The following is an 18,829-nucleotide window of genomic DNA, read 5'->3' on the forward strand; positions in this document are numbered from 1 at the left end:
ACAAAATATAAAATAAAATTAAGAATGATAATAATGGTACTAAAAATAAACATAAATAAGAAACATAACAATTTGGGATAATAAAAAAATGTTTCTAATTCGGGTTGAGGAGATCATCTCAATTCTTAATAAATACCCTCTTTTGAAAAATATACCCTTAAAAAGACTACTTTTTGAGTAGTCAAAAAGTAGTAGTACTTTTTGAGACTATCAATTGCTTCCAGTATTTTTTAGTTAAGGGTTAGCTTGTTTGCTTTTGTGTTTAGCTGTTTCTGCTGTATTAGTGTGTCTTAATTATTTTTTTTAACTAGTAAGTCTTTTAAGCCATGTCTATTAATACTTAAAAGGTATTTGCTTCCATCCTTTCTTGGGTTGAAAAAGACTGATTCCTTTTATGTGTCCTGCTTTGGTGAACTACACTTACGGGATATAAGGTCATACAAAAATAATCAAAATCATCATTTGCTACTGTCAAGTTACCTTGCCATGTAGGGAAACTGAACAGGTTACAGAAAGCAAAGAAAATGGAAGAGTAAACATCAGTGAAAGAGTGGTGGAAAGTACTGTCAAGTGAGGAGGAAAAGAGAAAACTGGTGAATAAATATAAGCAGAGACAGGATTGAGCTAACTGGTGAGCATGGGGGGGGGGCAGCACTTAATTTCAGTAGCATATATGCAGATGGGGTAGCATATATGCAAGTCCTTTGAACACAGTAAAGCACCATTACTATTACACGATACATTTCTTCGTATCTTACAAAGTATATCGACAGTGTAATTCAGCATTCACTCACATATAAGTTATTGACCACTGGAACTCAAAAATTTAAGTGTCTATAGGAATGAGGAAGAAAAGTGAGTGAAGGGCAGTTGGGTTGAACATATAGTTCTCTAGATCTGTTTTTTTATTTCTCACTTTACAAAGATATGGGTGAAGGGTCACCTCGTGGGCTCCGTTTGGGGAGCATGCAGCTCTTGATCTCAGGGTCATGGGTTCAAGCCCCACACTGGGTGTAGAGATTAATTAATTAAAAAACAAAACAAAACAAAACAAAAACAAAGATGTGGGTGAAGATATATTTTACTTTCCTTTAATGCCACTATTAAAGTAGAACACAAAACACTATTGCTGATTAGGTGATTCATGGCACATGATGTTTTGCCTTGATTTTGAGGAGGTCCCAGGGAATGGTAGAGAATGTGATACATGTTTTCATTAAAAGGGAAGGCCTCTCCGGCTGAATGTTGCTATGAGGTAACATCCATCCAATGTTGTTGGACCTTTCCATTTTTTTTTTCAGAAGCTGGAAATCCATGTTTTGACTGAAACCTCCTAATTTTTAAAACTTGACAAAAACAGATTAAAAACAAACAAAATACTATATGACTCAACATCTGTAAGGCCAATAAATTACATTTGTTGGCTAGATTTTATACAGATCAGTAGTTTGTGACCTCTTGTATGCTGTGCTAAGAGCTGGCATATAATGTTTAGTGAGATTTTAAGGAGCTTACTGTCTAGTGAGAGAGGAGTAAATCAATAAATACAATGATGTGTAATAAGTGCTATGATAATCAATGTTCATTTTTATGGTTCTTCAACACTCAAAAATTGCATATCATCAAAGAAAGAGAAAATAATATTCAGTATGATCTTCTTAGATGGCAAAGTACTATATAGTCACACATTTTGAAAAGAGTTTTAAAAAACTAGGAATGTAAACAAAAGAAATAGAATTTAAAGAAATAGAATTTCAACAGAAAAAGAGAACATCCTCCTTGGAAATTTTGATTAATTTACTCCTTAAGATAATATTAATAAAATTTGCTAGTGATTTTGCAGGAAAAAAAAATTGGTTAAAATGTTTTTTGGCTCTTGGATGTAGGGTTCCAGTCTTTAACTGCTTAGTGAATCATAAATGAACTCAGATGGAAATATGATACTTTCACCATAATGCATAAAATATCAGACGTTCTGTGTTTGAATAAAACCAAAATACCAGGGAATAAAATAATAACTCTTGAAAGGCTTCATGTAAGTCCCACTGATTCCAATTTCTGAAGTTCCCTAGGTTATATAAGTTGTTGGGACAGGAAAGTAGAAGGGAGAAAGCTTGTTCTAGGTAATACGGAACAGACGGCCAATTTTTCAATATCTCTGAATTCAAAAATTCAAAAGCATTAATTTACTGCCTTCCTTGAGCTGTTTCTTACCTCTCCAACACACACACACATGTAGATAATGGTGCTACATACTCCCTGGACAATTTGTCTGTATTTGTGATTCTCTTTCCTTAAAAGCACGCTCACACACATTGTTATTAAATTAACTTTTTTGAAAACACTCGAATTTTCATTGTAGTCACTAATTTGTCAAGATAGTAAAATATTTACCTATGGCCTATAAAAATATTTCAGTAAGTTGACTAAACAAATGTGTTAAGTAAATTTATGTATGTGTGTTTATATGTACACTTGTAATAAGTATATTTGTATAAGATTTCTAGGTTATTTGACTTATAATATCCATATCAGCAAAGCAGTGTGGAATATTTGGATAAGAAGTAGCCTTATTATTGAACTAAATATTATAGTGGTATTCATGATTATAGGATTCTGACTCATATATTCCATAAATACTTTTTAATAACCAACTACAGCTCAGGTCCTTTGCCAGACACTGAAGGGGCCACTGTTCTTTAAAAATCTGAGACTAGGTAAAGTGTTTCAAAAATTACTTCATCTGATTGGTGTGTACCATTCTGAACAGTATAATATTACTTCCTATATAGACGCTTGGAGGTATTTTGGAAGCCATTTATACATCTCCATATAAGAATGTGGGCAGGGAGAGAGATGCTTCCAGAGAGGATGTTCCTGATAGGACTTTTAGTCATGTAATAAACTTTTATTTTATTTTTTAATGTTTATTTACTTATTTTGAGAGAGAGAAAGCGAAAGAAAGAGAGCACACATCGGGGAGGGGAAGAGAGGGAGAGAGAGAATCGCAAGTAGTCTCCACGCTGTCAGCACAGAGTTCAGCCTCAGGCTTGATCTCATGAACTGTGAGGTCATGACCTGAGCCAAAATCAAGAGGGGGACGCTTAACTGACTGAGCCACCCAGGCTTCCCGCATATAATGAACTTTTAAAAGACTGTTGTCTCCCCAAGAGTTCATGATGCTACATTGTTCTAACAAAGGCCTTTAACAGTTGTATTAGTCCACTGAGAGCTTTGCATACCTCCTTCCTAAGGTTTGAGTATTGTGGGTGATGGGAATAAAACCGTAGTATCATAGATGGGTATATGGATGGTTAGGTAAGGAAGAAAAGGACTGGAGAAGATAGAGACTTCACATTTTACAAAGTGCCACAAACATAGATTGAGATTTCAATATGCATAAAATTAGGACCTCTCTGGTAAATAAAGCTAAAAGAAATTTGTTGAAAGGACGGGTCACAAAACTGAAGTAAAACCTGAAAGAACTCACCAAAACCTAATAGAATGGAGAGGGGTACAGTATCACAAAGGAAAAACTGGATGAAGTTTCCAGAAGAAAGATGACTAGAAAGTAAAAACAACACACATATATCTCTCCTGTTTTGTTCTGTGTAGGAGATAGTTAAGTGAAAGCTTATTTTCCTGAATGTTTAAAAATAAATTTGGGGAGAAACTTTTATAAACTTATTCTATAACCTCACCAAATCTGGGGAAATGTTCCATCATTTTCATTATTTTTGTGAGTAAGAATGCATCTTCAGGGGAAAAAAGAACAATAAGATCTATTTGAGAGAAAATTTTGTGAAGTAATAGTCTATGAAGAAATAGTCTCTGGTTAAAATTCCTGAATGCCGTGCGTATTAAGCATATAATATAAACCTTTATGTCCCAATTAGCTTTGTGTATTTGCTTATACATTTTGGTGTATATTCTTATTTATTTTCCATGGGTATTTGCCCTTTGTTTCCACAGATGATTTATTTCTCTGGGGAAGGAGCATGTTTACCCCTTTCCACTACCACCTAGAGCACTGAATTGAGGAAGTTTTCTAGGAGTGTTGAATAATTGCCTTTATTATCCCCACATTGGAAAAACTATGTCAGCCTGCAATCTCAGTAAAAATGCCAAATTAACAACGAGTATCAAAAATAATGTGCACATTTCTCTGACATTAAACCACCCTGTTGTACCAAATGCAGCACAAATGGCCCTCCAACAGGGGTCCCGTGCAAACAGTAGATGATCAAAGAACACGTCAGCAGCAACACCAAGTCACGCTGGTGGTGTCAAGGACAATGTATTCTGAATTCTCTTTCGTATTTCTTCTGTGATATTGTGCCAGAACACAAATATATAGACACAGATATATACATATACATGTGCATATATATTTTACAGAATTTAAATAATTCATTCAGATAAATTATTTAAATGATTTAAAAATTCCTTTGTCAAACAGATTAATGGAACCTTGTTATTCAAAAGATAAATCATTTTATATGAAGTGGCAAAGGCTTCAAGGGCTAATAAAGGTTTTATGAGAGATAAACTTTTAATGAATTGATACTTTTGCATGTACTTATTTTCTATATACATAAATATACACACAGATGCTTACACTGTTTTTCATATCAACATCAACATCTCTGACTTTTAAGGAAATAGTATTCACAGTGTTTAAAATAAAGTGTTTTTACAGATTTGATTTTTAGGAGCTGATAGATTATAATTCACCAAGCAAAGTAGAAGGAGGTTTAAATAAATAGTGTAAACATTATAATCTGTGTAATGAGAACAATTTTATATATGTCATTTTCTAGGGTTTGCAATGTATTTAGCACTTATGTCCTTTTGCTGCACAGGTCTTAATCAGAAAGATGCTTTACTCTAGAAAATTATGGTGAACTAGTATTTGTATAATAAGACCCTAAGACCCTGGGAAGCATTTTTAAGGATTTTTATGAAGCCCAGTCCACTTTCTTCAGCTAAATTTTGGCATAGTTTCAATTTGAGACTCCAGTGAAATTCAATTGGTTTATTTTATAATTAAAAACAAGAAAATCATAGTAACAAAAATATATAATGTATAGCACTCATGTTTATAATAGAAACATCCATAAAGAAAGAAACATGTTCTAACTTTTCTCATTACTCCAAAGAGAATTGCATCTTTAATCACACAAAGCACAACTGCTTTCTAATTTTGTTTAAAGTGTTTCAATACTTACAAAACCCAGATCAGGTTATTATAAATCTAGAGCAAATTAGAATCATTGGCCTCTGCTCAGCTCTATGTAAGGGTTCTATGTAAATCATAAATTTAATGGCATACTAAGACACACATCTGTTTCAGTTTTGTAGAAGTTAATAATCTAACTATAGAGTATTTAAACACTTCTTTCATTAACTGGAAAATTGAGGTAAAGATAGACTTCCCTTAGTTAGTTATAAGGTGTAATATTTTACCTCCAAATTTTGATAAACTATAAATTTACCTACGTAGTTACAGGTAATTTTCTAAATATTCAATCTAGTAACTATTTTTGACCTTACATGATTCCTTCCTATATAAGAATATTCAATATAAACAAATAGGCTAGCATTATCATCTCAAATCTACATCTGCATAAAATATTTTGATTTATATATATCATATCTTAACTCATTTTACAAGAGGGCACTGGAGAGAAAGTAAATATTGAGTAATTATATGAAATGTCAAAATTCATTCTTTTAAATATTTTTCAGATTCCTTATTTGATTACCCATAGTTTATTTTTAAATGATAAATGATTGTCTTCTGGGGATCCATATTATTTAAAAATAGTTTACATTCTTGAATCCTCAAACATTTACGTTTTATAGCTAGCATTCTTGCTCAACCTTTCTCTAATTTTATTTTAACCAATTATAAATATTTTTTCATGTTTATTTCCGTGACCTCTTTCTTGGAGACATGCTACTTCACATATAGCAGTAATCCAGTATTATAATGAATTATTGTGTTTCAATTATCATTAGATAATAAACAGGAAATTAGTTTTTCTTGTAGTGTATTCTACATTATCTGAACAATGAAATATATGTGGTTTGAATTTGGGTCATTAATTCAGGTGGTAAGGACATAGTTCTAATTAAATTGGTGTCATAAATTACATTCCCATAATGAAGGGGGGCACTCTTTTAATGCACTAGAAGAGTTATTTGTAGATATGTGATTTTGGTAACCAGGACAGTTGGATAGGAGGTGGACTGTTGAGAGCAACACACCTCCATCGCTGAAACGAAACCATTCAAAGAGTATATTGTCCAGGTGACCATTCAGCAATGTCTTTTAATTGTGGAATAGCTGGAGAGGTTATGTGTTTTTATTTTTTAACCTCAAACAAAAATTTTTCATTGAATATAGCTCAACAAGACCTTATCATTTCCAAATCATTTCAGTATCCCCTTGCGATGTAAGTGACATTTTAGTATGATTCTAAATTTGGATGCTAATTTTAAAGAAAACGAATTCTTTTCTGATGCTCTTTTACTTATCAAAAAACATGTGCCTATTACATCATTGTTTGGTCTGGGTCCTAAGTGATTGATTTCATAGTGACCTTAAGAATGCACTGTAATGAGCTGCAATAAGTTGAAACTTAATTATAAAGATTTAAATTATTCTTGAAAACAGAGATGGCAACATTTTATTATCTTATCAAGAAACTATGATGAAAGCTAGGTTTAGAAGAAAAATCTTTGCAAATTGCTATTCTATTTTCCACGTGCATAGACAAATTTATGGTTATTAAAATAATATGCAACAAGGAGAGGCCTTTAAAAAATAAAGCAGGTAAGTGGAGTTAAAAAAATAACTGTCATATTAGAAAACAAAATAATGAAAAATATTAGTAACAGGTAATTATACAACCAGAGGATCAACTAAAGTCAAGGTCAAACATCTCACATTACACAATTTTACACTATAAATTTTTTTCAAAACTGAAACAAAATAATTTTTATGCTTAAAAAGTACTAAGATCATAGATTAGAATTATTATTATTTCATGCTTTTTAAGATAATTATGTTTTCTAATATGAAAATGTTAGAAGTGTTATATAATTGTATCTTCGACTGACTTTCTAAAATGTCAAGAAGGCATCTGTGAATTTGTTTCCTGACTCCTAAAAGCCTTTTTAAAGTTTGCTGTGCTACAATGAAGTATATGACGTGAATAATCAAAGTCATTCTCAGAGACACTAAAAATTCAATTTGGACTTCAGTGAAATTGCTATTTGGTTACCTTTGAGGGTTTAGATTCAGGAGAGTGGAGTTGCCTCTACTATTAACCATTGCCTAGCTTTTGTTCTCACCCAAGCACTGCATGTTTGCTTCACCAAGAACTGCCCATTCAAATGTCTTACATTCAAAACAGAGGTGTGATTTTGGTTACTCTTAGTTTCACTTCAATATATAGTTTTTTTAATTTAAAGAAATTTCATCTATATTGTTGATAGAGGTTTTCTGCGTGTATTAAAAAGCGATTGGGGAGGCTATTTTTAAACTGTGGACTTTAATAAAATATTTGGTTGTATGATGAACAAAATAGTTATTACATGAAGTTATAGACTTTTTTTGTATAAAATGAATGCTCTTATCGGTATACTTCAAGGTTTGACAGAAACATTGATAGAAGAAGGCCTATAAGACCCAATTATAGAAAATCCTCAAAGTGCAGAGATTAACAAGAGTTATGGGAACAATCTATGGGAAAGAAAGACTAACTTAGAGTTGTGTAAGATTCAGTGAAACAATGATTATGTAGGACATCTTTTTTAATTTGCTTACTTTGGAGTATCATAATGACAACAGCATAAAATTTTTACAGTCTTTAATATACCATTATACATATAAACACTCTAGGTGCAGAGTCATTCTACCAGTTGTATTGGTGGATTTAAAAAAATTAATTATAAAATGATAAGTATTCAATAATATATGTGATTATATACTTCCAAATAATATCATTAAGCACAGTTTACCACACATGATCAGATGCATACCATAGTTGAAATGTTTGGAAACTGCATCTCTACATTTTAGATGGAGCTTGGGTTTCTTGGACAAAGATTTACTCAGCCTGAAGAGAGCTGGGAGAATAGTTAAACTTATTGGCTTTGCCAAATGGTTTCATATGTTTCTGCTCTCATGGAAAATGAGTTTTGATTTCTTTTCAGACTACATGCATGGCAAAGTTAAAATGAAAAACAAAGCCAGCAACTTTCAACCAGTTCTAGTTAAGTTTGGTATTCACATATTGGCTTTGATCTGCTCTAGACCTTTAAAAGATTTATTTTCTAGAGTAGGAAAGCTAGTTTCAGCACTAAGCATCACTGAACAGTAATGATAAAGAAACAGGAATTGGTTAACTTTAGGGTGAAATCTAGCTAATTTTATTTCCGTTCCTGTATTAGAAGTTAGACCAGTTTCACCTGTTACTTGTTTACTTATGTGTTTTGTTTTACAACTCTCACAGAGCTCTTACCACAGGCAAAAACATACTCCCCATAACGAATACGCCTACTCTCATTAATAGTTCTCTATTCCTGTGTAGCTCAAACTTACAGTTTTGGGCCCAGTATCAAGGCTCCAATCCCCCCCAGTCCACCCAAGTCCACCTCCACGTTGCCCTTTTTAGAACTGCCTTATCTATATCCAAGTTTGTCCAGTGGGGTCGGAAGAAGTTAACTTACTGTGTTCTACTGGTTTGTACTCACCACAATATTCTAATGCCCATTTTCATACTTCGTCAGATTCTCTAATTTGGTACCTAAACTTGTTATTCATACTTGTATTTTGACAAGTACCTCATCATTTTCCTTTAAACAAAGGTACTTGGATGGTAATAGCTTTAAAAATTAGCATAATTTCTCTATCAGAAGTATGTGAATACATAGAATAAAATAATCTTTAGTTTCTTAAAGTTGCTTAAATTAAAAACATGAGTTTCTACAGTTGGAAAAAACATATATGGTTAAAATGTTTGAAGCCCATCAATCTCTCTAACCACATAAGCTAACGAGTTCCTTCTGTTTTCTTTGAATGAAATCACCATGAGTGGTTAGATGTTGATTTAACATAAAACAAATGGAAATGGGTGTTTCCTTTGTCCTTTGCAGAATTTATTTTTTAAAACAATTAGCAAGTATTGTATTATGAATAAGTCAATGATTTTGCCATTACTTAAATAATCATATAGATGGAGTAGTTAAATTGATTGGATTTTAGGGAATGCATAATATCCTCCGACTTCCCTTAACTTGCTAACATCTGCAGACATTATTAAGCTTCTCATTTCATTTTTTTCTACCATAGCACCTGTATTGTTATAAATTATGTTTTGGATTGTCATGAAGTGTCAGGCAAATTACGTTTTCTGGATGTGTATGTGTCATTTAAGTGTTCCTTTGTAATGGCAGGTTTGTGGCTAACAGCTTAATCTTGAATATATCAATGCAATTAAAATCTCTTTTTCCATTCTTTTTTGTGGATACAAAGAAGGTTGAAGCATTATTATGTGTAAAATGCAAGGAAAGAATTAAAAATTCTTTAATATTTAAAACATCCTAGAGAAGGAATACATTTAGCTGTAATTTTAAAAACATAGCCAGCTTATAATATTCTTAGGAAAAACGCTGAACCCTTTGAACTCTACAAAATACACGTCCTACTGAATTAAAATTAAAAACCTGTATGACGCATTTTCCACTCCCTATAGTTCCGACAATTTCTGCCCCTTCTATGCACCCTCCTTGTTTTTGTGATGTAGCCTCTTCAGAAACATAGTGGAGAGTGACTCACTTAGGTCCCAAGCATCAAAGAATGTCAGACCTATGAAATGTAGACAGTGGGTTCTTCCAGAAATTCCTTCTGAGAGAGTTAAATAAATAAGTAAATGAGCCAACATATGGCCTGCTTGATTCAGTCAAAAAATTCTATTGATTACTTTCTAAGCTCACTAAATAAAAACTTCAGTCCAGGTTTTGCCTCCCAAAAGAAAATAGGATTAGACTGATCTATGCACTCATTGGGGCTTCTTGTGAATCATGCCCAGATGAGTGAAAAACCTTCACAGATGAACAAAAGAAAGGGCTAACATTTTTCAGTAAATGTGGATTATTATTAACTTGACATACTTGGCTTATAATCTTGAATAAAACAATTTTAAATTCCAGAGAAGATGATATAAATGACCCCTGAGGTCTGAGAATTTTATAATTCTGCCTCTTTTCAACTAAAGTAGCCTGGTTTAATTTTCCTAGGTAGGTCTGTTGTATGTATAATTTTGACAGATTTAAAAACCTTAGGTACATAGTAAGGTTTCACACCATCTCTGCATGTGTTTTTTTCCCCCCCAGACTAGCTTGTATCCTGCGTCGATAATATTTGAATTATGTTATCTAAGAAATTCCAAATGGGAGTGTTTATGTAGTTTAAAGTACAAATGCTCTGAGTAGCTCCTCTTATCTTTTGGAATAGTGAGATTATTTAAACATCTATACATTAAGTAGAAACAAATTTGATCATCAAGGATTCTTGTTTTGAGAAGTATAATGAATCAACCAAAAGAGTATGTTTCAGTTATTTGCACATGTGTACTTTTAACATGATTTTTTACAAGCTGAGAACAAACTTGACCAATAGCTGGATTTACTTTAGCACTGCAAATATCTGGCTTTGTGACAAAATACTGATAGGTATTTAGAGTCTTCAAGTCTTTTGAACGATCTGCTGTTGACATTTTAATAACATTGTTGTTTGAAATGATTTCTGAAGTATGATGACTGCAACATACCCGCAGCAACAAAAAGTACATAGTTTCTGAAAGCAAAGAAGCTCAAGTTTCATCCTATTTTCTAGAGGTTTTAAATCTTGATGAATCAGTTTTTCTTGAAAACCAATGCAAACACGCTTCTTTAATTGATGGCTGCATTCATTAGTAGTATCAGTGACTGAGAAATACATCTGAAAACTTAATGGCTTTCAGCTTAGAGATTTTATAATTCAAAAGAAAAAAAAAACAGTTTTGATTTTCATCGTATGCAGAGGACACTTTAAACTGGCTTTAAAATATTTTTCAAGCGTGATTTGTCCCGTCGTGGTTTGTTCCCTTAAGCTCAGGTCCATCGTGGGAGCTGCCTGGCTGTTTGCTGACAACACTACCAACAGAGAAGTGGCAAGGAAGTGTGGTCAGAGGACAAGAGCAAAAGCAGTTTCAATGTAAGGAAATGAGGGAAACAGACCTAACAGCACGATGAATGCACTTGCGAGTAAAGAGCCTTGTAGTCTCCTTTCCTTCCTTTGCTTATCCTGGTGGGTTTAATCAAAAACAAACAAAACGCTCTTGTGAAATATAGTCAATAAAGTCAAAGTTTGGCTAGGTCTGTGTAACTACAAAGAAAAAGTCACCGCAATTTTAAAAAATGTAACTTTCATTAACGAGCGCGCCGGAAATCTCAGGTATCAAAGACGCATTAACCCTGGAGCGTCCCCCGCGCGCCGCAGCCGGACGGAGGCAACCGCGGCGAACAGACGTTCTTTTCTCCTCGGAGCAGTCACACAAAAGGAGGGCTGCGGAAACTAAAAGTTTCGAAGCCTCCGGCTCGCTGCGTGGAGAAAAGAGAAAACCTGGAGACGGGGTGGGTAAAAGACGCATCCTGGGCGCCTCTCCGAAGTGCAGGCACGGAGAAAGCTCCGGGGCCTACTGGGAAGAGGGGAGGCCCCCCCACCCCCCTCGAGCCGCTGGCCAGCCCCCTGCCCCCTGCCTCGGAGACCCGAGCGCCGCGCTCCGCCGCGCTCTCCCAAATACCCTTCACCCGGTTCCAGAAATAAAATAAATGTTTTTAAAGTGCGTGTGTGTAGACAGGATGGAGAGCGCGCGCCGGAGGAGCGCGCGGAGGACCGAGCGCGCAGTGAGTGGAGTTTGGGGGCTTGGGGGTCGGGGTTGAATGGGTGTGTTGACGGTGCGGGGGGCGGGAGGAGGCTGGATGCGGAGGCCCGGGACTGAGGGCGGGGGGGGGGGGGGTGGCGAGCCGACGGGGAGGCAGAGGAGGGGCTCCAGCAGCCGCAGGCCGCCTCCAGGGCGCGTTCCGAGGCCGAGTGCGCGCGTCCCTTGCCGCCGCTGCCCGGACAGCCCTGCGGCCGCCCCGCCGGCGGAGCCGGGGCCGGCCTGTGCTCTGGCGGCTGCTTGGCCACCGCCGCCGCCACTCGAACAGCTCGAGCCCGTGAGTGTCCCCTTTCGCTCCCCTCCCCCCCTCCTCGGGCGCACCGCCGCTGCAGCTGCTCAAATGGAGTGGAAAATGGCCATTGGGCGGCAATGAGTTATAGATTATCTGCTCCACGTTTTGTACTTAGCTGCCTGTAATCTTCTTTAGAGTTTGCCTGAGCCCCTTGCTGGAAAAATCAGGAGGGAGAGATTTGTCCTTTGCCGCTGTACACGCTAATATGTTTATATGATTAGTCGGACTCGGGGAGGGGGGGTAGGTAGGTGGGGATTTGGGGAGGAGGAGGAGGCTGGAGGTGACTCCAGTTCAGCCCTCGCCGAGAGTCTGTGTCAGGACTTCGCGCTCCCCCGTCTCTCTCCCTCTCTCTCCCTCTCTCTCCCTCTCACTCTCTCTCCGCTCACACACACACTCGCAGAGGTGCCGGAGCGAAATCGGGAGCTTACCGGAGAATTCCTTGGGATTGTTGGGGGGCAGCTCCCCTCCGTAGCTGTGCGTGGCGTGGCTCTTCCGTGCACCTCCCTGCTTCCCCGAGCCCGAGTCCTCGCCTTCTGCTTTTCGTGGGGCAGCGGCCACCGCTCAGCCTCGGCCCGGAGTCCCGAAATGTGAGGAGGGGCCGCCGCTGCCTCCCGCCCCAGGCCGCAGGGTCGGCGCGAGGGATGCCAGTGCGGCCGGCGCGGACGGCGGGCTGAGGGGCTTCGCCTGACAAACTGAGTTGGCCTCGCGCCGCCGGCGTCTGCCCGCCCCTCCCGCGGCTACCGCTCCGAGGGGACTCCCAAGTCTGCGCACCTCTGTCGGGCTTTTACCTCCGCCACCCCTTTCGCTCTGATTGCCGAATTTTTGATTTTGCTAAGGGAGCGTTCGGTTTGGGGGTGTGTGCGCGTGTGTAAAGGACCCCTCTCGCGGAGCGGCGTGTGGGAAACTGCGGGAAAATGTTGACCTAACCCCAGGAGCCGCCCGGCGCTGGCTGCTTGGCTGGAGGAGGCGGCGGCGGCGGCCGAGCAGGAGGACGCGCCGAGCAGCGGCGCCGCGTCCGGCCGGCGAGCCGCGGCGCTGCCTCCGGCGCGGACTCGGCGGCCGGCGACCCGCGCGCGGCCGGCCTCGGCCCTCACCGGCCGGGGTCGCCGCTGCCCTCTGCTCCTCTCCCCGCGCGGCCCCCCGCGCCAGACGGCCCGCCCCCGGGGCGCGCTCGCAGACCGAGGTAAGAGCCGCAGGAGCGAACAATGTGCCTCTGTGCCGGGCTTCGGAGACCTGTTTGCTTTGCGCCTCCTGCCCGGGGGTGGATGCTGGAGGTGGAGGGAGCCGCGGGTGAGTTGGGGCTCGGCTGTTTGTTTATGTTCGGCCGGGCGGAGGGGGAGACTCGCGCTCGCTCTTGCTGCTCCCCCCTCCCCCCACCTCCTCTCCTCGGAAATCGATACGCAGAACTCCAGTCCCGTCCAGCCAGCCTCTCCTTTTCTCGGGGGAGGTGTTGTAACGCTCTCTAGGCTTCAGTCTGTTTGCAGGGGGGCGTCAGGGGAGTAGGATTGGTTTATGCATTTTTTGATTTTCTGAAAGCTTGGGTCGGGAGGTGCCGCTCGCCCTTTTACAGCCCGTCTGGGGCGGGAGATGTGGGGCGCGCCCTCTGCGGGGCCGCTCTGCTCGGGGTGCGGGGCCCAGTCCCCCCCACCGCCCCGCCCGCTGCAGACCTGTCCCGGGCTGTAAGTGGAGCCCGCAGGCTGGGCGCCGGGAGCTAGTTCGGGGGAAGTGGGCGGTGGGGGGAGGGACCGGGTCAGTTGTTGCGGGGTGTTGTTTCTTCTCGTCGGTGGTTAGGTGGTGTGGAGAGGCGAGGATGACAGCAAAGCGCAGCCAGATGTGGCCAGGCCGGCGCGGGTGCTGGCAACGATTAGGGGCGGCCCCGCGGGGCGGGCGGGTGACGGGGGCCGGCACCCGGCGGGCCCTGGGGAGGGCAGAGAGCCTCCCGGACCCGCAGTGAGAGGGCAGCAGCGGGCCGCTCTGGGCCTGCGGGAGAAGTTGCCGGCTGTGGGCCCCTGGGGTGGCTGTTGGGTTGGGAATCTCTGGAAGCTTGGTTTGTAGGATGGGGGTGCCGAGTGGGGATCCGCTGGGAGGAAGAGGCGTGGGAGGAGCGCGAGGAAAGGGGAGACCCCCGGGCTAACCGAGCGTGGGCTCCTTGATTGGCTGGTGCGACCCGACCCCTCTGGTAGGGAGGCGAGGGCGGGCAAAGCGACAAAAGCGTCCTAGCAGTGGGGAGGCACGCTTGCAGGACTCGTTCGCTTGGGATCAGTAAAGTTTGTTCCTTTCGCCAAACTGCGGGGCTGGGGTTAGGGAAAATCGCTGGAAGCTTTACTTTGTGCCCAAAGTGACGCTGATCGGAGGCTAAGGAACGTATGTCTTTCGCGTATTTTTTTTTTTTTTTTTTTTTTTTTTTTAATTCTCTGTTCACTCCGTCCTCTAAAAGCATAGTTGGAGGGACAGGTCCTGCGGTGTCCGTCTACTTTCCTGGTCTTCTATGGACTCCTCCCCCCTCATCCTTTCCCCCCTTCCCGGGCCCTCTCATTCCGTTCTTCCTGATGCAAACTGTGTCGTCTCGGATTCAGACCGAGGAAATGTTTTCCTCCTGTTTCTTGAAAGGTGTCAGGCTGCTTAGCAGCTCCTCCAAGCAGCCTGGGAGCGTCTGAGCCGCAGCCACCAACCATATGGTTTCCGTTACAAAGGCCGGGTTCTAAGGCACTCTTCTCCCCACCCCCTCCCCAATTCTTAAATTTTCTTCTGCAGCCTTTACAGTTTGTGTACTTCTCTCTTCCTCTTTCCAGAGGCGTATATTTAACGGGCGCTGTTGGTTCATTCATTTCCCTTGTCAGTGTTTGTGTCTGGAACGGGCCCCACCGAGTTTGCCCTTTGCTCAAGTCGAGTTGCACAATGAAAAAAAGTCACATCCGTTTGGTAAATAATTGCCTGTTGGGATGTCTCTTACTAAATCAAGTCTGATCTTGGGCAAACCTTAAAGGATGGGTACTAAAGAGGCAATATGCGCCCATAGCAGAAAAATAGAATGGTTTGTGAAGCGTCTTAAGCAACATTCCAAGTTGTTATGGGACTCTTGACCTAGGTAAGAAGGTAACTTTGAAACTTTAAATTTAGCGTCTTTATAATACTTGGAAAACCTGACGGAAGAAAATCCACTTCTGTTCAGGTGTGTTGTGGAACTTTTTGTTGTCCCTCCCTCCACTTTCCAGGAAATTTATGCATGATAGAGAGAATACTGCAGAACAAATGTTCTGTTGTTTAGTTCCTTCAGACATTCCGATTCTCTCCTTTTGTTGCTTGCCTCTAAAAGAGGTGCCATTTCACATCATTCTGCACAAATTGTTTGAATTAATGCAAGTGTGAATTCTTACCGTTTGAAGGGGACTATTAGCATATCAAAGGTTTCTTAGCTTCAGCTCAATTGAGAAAACTTCAGCCTGTCTTCCATTTGCTTCCAAGCAGAGGCCCAAAGGGCAATGAGAATTGTAAAGGGTAAAAATAGGGAGGTGGATTCAGGCTGTGTTTCTGAACTTTCACTGTTTTGTAATTATGTGAGCGAAAAACATTGTCTATTGCTGTGGAGCCCTTGCAAATGGCAAGACAATTATTTTCTATTGATAAATGGTTTGTTCCTAGAAAAAGGGTGACCTTTTATTTTATGATAGTCACTGTTGCCTGTCTTTTGGGGTCCCTTCAGTGGAAGAGACTGAGAAAGCTTTTCCTTCTAACTTAATACTTTTCTAGGGCCTACACTTTGTTAATATTAGTAAAATGGGAAAGAAAGGCTTTTAATTAGTCTATAAAACAATAGAGATCTTGTGATAAAGGGACACTCATTTTTATGCCTAGGAAACTTAGTTTTTATTACACTTGCTAAATTAAAGGGAAGAAAAATCAATGGAGAGTTTGAATATTAAAAACTCAGCATGAACTTTGTTAATGCAGCTTCTACAGCAAGTGTGCATTTGAAAAAGGGTCCTAGGTGATACTCAGATAATTTGTGAATTCTATTTAAGTAGAGGTAATTCTTTTTGAATATTGATTGTTTTGTCTCCAAAATTTTGTATTTTATCAAACACCGTAAACTCAAGAATTCAGCTTAAAGTTGGTTTATTTTTGCTAATATTTATAGCATATTGGTTAATGTTTTTTTACATTTGCAGAGAGATATGTTCTTTGAATTTCTTTTAACAACTCAGTATCCGTAAGTGAAGAAACGAGAACAAGTACTTGGGTCATTTGGGTCATTTTATGGCAAGCAGATGGGTCAAGGGATAACTTTTTCATCAACTTCTGGGCAAGCGTTGCTTGTATTTATTTAGCTTAAGATTTCCTAAAGCCTGGTTTTAAGATGAAAATGAACCTCAGAGAAGGTTTTGGAACCCATACTTATTATAGTTTTATCTTTGATGGTTGGTTGATTTTGAACATGAATTTATATTCTTTCATTAGAGAAGGGCTTTTTTTTTAAATTAATGTTCGGACTCCTTGGTTTTATTCTAACAGTGAAGATTAACTGTGATGAACAATGTTGGAGGGGAAAGTATCATTAATTGCCTAACATTTTTAGGTTTTAGTTTAATAAGATTCTTTATTCAGATGGTTTTTTAGTGGTATTCAAATTGTATCATTCCCCTGAAATCATTTTATGATAGTTTATTTATTATTTATCTGGTCCCTTCAGTTGTCTAAGAAGTACTTTTGAGGTAAAAATGCCCACATTGATGTAATTGCTATTATTGCACTTAAGTTGCTGTTAACTAGTCTGCTTTGAATGCAGAGCGGTATAAAGAAAACATTATCCTTTAGAGCTATTAGTGATAATCTAAAAATTGTCTTGAAAACATTGCTCTTCATTTTATATGATGGCGACCCTGAATTCAGCAAATCTCTAAAGGTGTAAAATGCAGTGAAAAGATTTTTCAACATTTCAATGACAAAATTGGACTACTTAGAGAAAAATTAATGTGTTGTAGGAGCACTTCAGCTGCCATTTTCAATCATTGTGGGTTACTATGTGTTGGCAACAGAAAATGAATTTAGAAATGCAGATAGCTCTGGGAGCAGGTAGTTGGGGAAATCAGAGTATTAAGTCATGGGGGGGGTAGAACAAACCAATTACTTCCGGTTTTGATTTGAGAATTGCCAATAAATATAATTTTTTCAGGCTTTTCACTCTGCTTTGTTAATGGACTAACATCAAAGCAGACAACAAAACTTCCAAATGTTATAAAAACTAATATTAAATATACGGATCTCACATGGAAGTAGTACTAAAAGTCTTAAGGCAAGGAGTTGGAGTTTTTTATTGCTGTAATTTTCACAATCAGCAGAAACGTTAACACCAAGCTTCTGGGCGTTTCCTTTCCTAAAGTAAGCAAGAGGAGAGCATTAAAACCAAGGTTTACTTAAGGTTAGATCTTTATTTGATCATTATTGAGGCTTTCTGTATTTTATTAAAAGATCTAAAATAATATTTTAATGTCTTAAGTAACATAGGAATATGTGAGCTAAGATTGAGAAGTTGGGAAGGTCAAGAGGTAACTGGAAATCTGTACACCATAGTAATAAAATGTTATCGCGGTATTTTCTATCAAAATATTTATTTGACCTAACTTTTGTGGATAAATACTCAAATCACACTTAGTTTATTGACAGATGTAGTATGAGATGAAGAGAGCATTACAATGTAGTCTAAGGTGTGGGCTACGCACACTATACCTACCTGAGAGAAATCGTTTTCATTTTAATAAGAATCCATAACACTTGCCCAATTGCTGGTATTTAGGAACACAGATTAACTGTATTTAGATCAGGAATGAAATACAGTTTTGGAAATTTGAAGAATGTAGTGAATGAAGAATTCAGGATTGCTATTTTTACGAAAAGTCTCCTCAAAGACTGTACACTTTGCCTCTTCACGTTCACCGCATCTGATCTTGAGTCTTGAAGGAGAGGTACACATTTGATATCTGTCTGCTCTTCTGCAGAACAGGTTCACGTAAAATTAAAGCGAAATTCTTTTCAAGCCAGCAAAATTTAAAAAATTGAAATGTGGGATTATGAAAAAAGGTCCATCAGATTATTAGCAGAAATACCTAGCTAAAGAATTTTGCAAACTGATGATTTTGATCAAGCGTTACAAAAGCAAGTTTAGCTTCTAGACCTCAAGAGGCCTCAAAATCCTGTTTATGTTTTGGTCATATCAGTTCCTAAGGTAATTTGTTTAAATATTAGTTCACATTACCTAAATAGATAACTGTTTTGTAACTATTTTCAAGAAAGTTAAAACATTTCTATTTTAAACATAGATTAAAATCATAGCTTAGTTAACTTCTCTCTTGCATAACACTAATTAGTGTATAGCCCCACCTAAATATTCATCTCTTCAAATAATTCTTGATTGAAGGTTGAAAGGTTTAAAAGTATTTAATCACCCCGATTACTGTAATTAGACTTGATGTTATCAGAAAAATTGAGACTGTTCTCTGAAATCTTTTTGCTAGTCAACATTGGTCAAGTAGTGATTTTTTTTTTT

At 39.1% G+C, this 18,829-nt stretch overlaps 1 protein-coding gene across 30 annotated transcripts in view; it reads left to right on the plus strand.

Moving 5' to 3' along the window:
- ADGRL2 (adhesion G protein-coupled receptor L2) overlaps positions 1-18,829 on the plus strand; it is a 623,946-nt gene that overhangs the window by 423,355 nt on the left and 181,762 nt on the right. For 25 of the 30 annotated variants that reach the window (XM_045036066.1, XM_045036074.1, XM_045036083.1 and 22 more), the window contains exon 1: positions 13,338-13,468. The exons of 1 other annotated variant lie outside the window; for it this stretch is intronic. The gene's annotated coding sequence lies outside the window, so the exon portion shown is untranslated. Of the gene's footprint in view, positions 1-11,552; positions 11,686-11,938; positions 11,959-12,128; positions 12,271-13,337; positions 13,469-13,557; positions 13,576-18,829 lie in introns of those variants that run through there. 4 more of the 30 variants (XM_045036070.1, XM_045036072.1, XM_045036068.1 and 1 more) reach the window with 4 other exon arrangements.

This window comes from Felis catus, chromosome C1 (genome assembly GCF_018350175.1).
Source record: "Felis catus isolate Fca126 chromosome C1, F.catus_Fca126_mat1.0, whole genome shotgun sequence".
Taxonomy (NCBI): Eukaryota; Metazoa; Chordata; class Mammalia; order Carnivora; family Felidae; genus Felis; species Felis catus.